Raw genomic sequence first — 1737 nt, 5'->3', positions numbered from 1 at the left:
TACACAGAGAGAGACTGCAGTATGCTGCAGTCCAGAGGGGCCTGGTGTCCTTGTACATGAATCACAAAATGTCAGCATGCAGGTACAGCAAGTAATTAGGAAGACAAATGGAATGTTGGCCTTTATTACAAGGGAGATGGAGTATAAAAGTAGGGAAGTTTTGCTACAATTGTACAGGGCATCGGTGAGACTGCACCTAGAGTTTTGATCACGTTATTTAAGAAGGGACATACTTGCTTTTCAGAGAAGGTTCACTAGGCTGATTCCTAAGATGAGGGATTTTTCTTATGAGGAAAAGTTGAGCATATACTCATTGGAGTTTAGAAGATTGAGAGGTGATCTTATTGAAACATATAAGATTCTGAGGGGGCTTGACAGGGTAGATGCTGAGAGGATGTTTCCCCTTACGGGGGAATCTTGAACTGGGGGCACAGTTTCAAATTAAGGGGTCTCCCATTTAAGATGGAGATGAGGAGGAATTTCTTCTCTCAGAGGGGCATTACTGTTTGGAATTCTCTTCCCCAGAGAGCAGTGGAGGCTGGATTATTGAATATATTCAAGGCTGAGTTAGACAGATTTTTGACTGATAAGGGAGTCAAGGGTTATGGTGGGGGGGGGGAGGGCAGGGGCAGGCAGGAAAATGAAGTTAAGACCACAATCAGATCAGTCATGATCTTATGGAATGGCAGAGCAGTCCTGAAGGGGCGTATGGCCTACTCCTGCTCCTATTTCTTATGTTCTTAAAGCAGACCTCAGAGGAAGAACAGCATTCTGAGGATGCACCATCACCTGAGTCAAGCTGATCCTGCACCAGTGCAGATACATGCACTTCAGTGGGGCCACATAGAATGGGTGGCACAAGGTGTACAGCATGTCACATGTGAGCAGGAGCAGGTGATGGATACAGTGGCAGCTGTGGGAAGCCCCCATTGGAGGAATTGGGGCAGCTCCAGCCATGCTCAGCTTCACAGAGATGCTGAGTTTCAGGGGTCATATATGAAGCTTGTGCTTGTGGAGTAGCAAAGGAAGTCCTGTGGCCAAAGCTGGTGCGGAGGGTTTTATTCGAGTGGACTATGATTACGTATTAAAGTCAGCCCAACTCACAAAAGCTGGGGGATGCACTCACTTTATCTTGCAGTCTTCAAAAGGAGCAGACAAGGACAGTTCACTGCTGTATCCAAAAATTAAGGGTCAGGTGGAAGCTGCAATTGAAGAGCTGAATTTTGACAGATACAGCATCTTTCGTCCTGGAGTTCTGATGTGTGACAGACAAGAATCGAGACCATCGGAATGGATGGCAAGAAAACTTCTTGTCCCTTTCGCTTATGTGTTTCCACACAACTCCTGTCTCGGTGGTTGCAAAGGCCATGGTGAACATTGTTTTACTGTCATCTGACAACAAAATGGAATTGCTTCACAATAAGGCTATTCACGAGCTTAGTAAACTCGAAGAAACTAAAGCTATGTAGCAGTGCATATGTCAGGTTTTAGCTTGTAAGAGCATCTCTTTTTTGTTTTCTCCCCCCCCCCCCCCCCCCCCGCCCCACCTGCCGTCTCTGCACTCAACCTTGAATTATTTTTTCCCCTTCTTGCTTGGGTCTCCCTGGAGTTCTGCCATCACTGGTGGTGGAGGGTGCACAGGCAAACTGCTCCCAGCTCTCTGCTAATGTTGCTGTGTAAAGGCTGAATTATTTGATACGAGGCCTGTGTGACTCTTTGCTGTTCACTTTGAGTCAG

General features: G+C 46.6%; 1 pseudogene; it reads left to right on the top strand.

Moving 5' to 3' along the window:
• Window positions 1–955: 955 nt before the first annotated feature.
• LOC137384020 (oxidoreductase HTATIP2 pseudogene) lies at window positions 956–1507 on the top strand (annotated as a pseudogene).
• Window positions 1508–1737: the final 230 nt, after the last annotated feature.

This window comes from Heterodontus francisci, chromosome 25 (genome assembly GCF_036365525.1).
Source record: "Heterodontus francisci isolate sHetFra1 chromosome 25, sHetFra1.hap1, whole genome shotgun sequence".
In the NCBI taxonomy this organism is placed as follows: Eukaryota; Metazoa; Chordata; class Chondrichthyes; order Heterodontiformes; family Heterodontidae; genus Heterodontus; species Heterodontus francisci.
The sequence above is the reverse complement of the archived record's forward strand: the minus strand, read 5'-3'. Positions and strand labels throughout refer to the sequence as shown.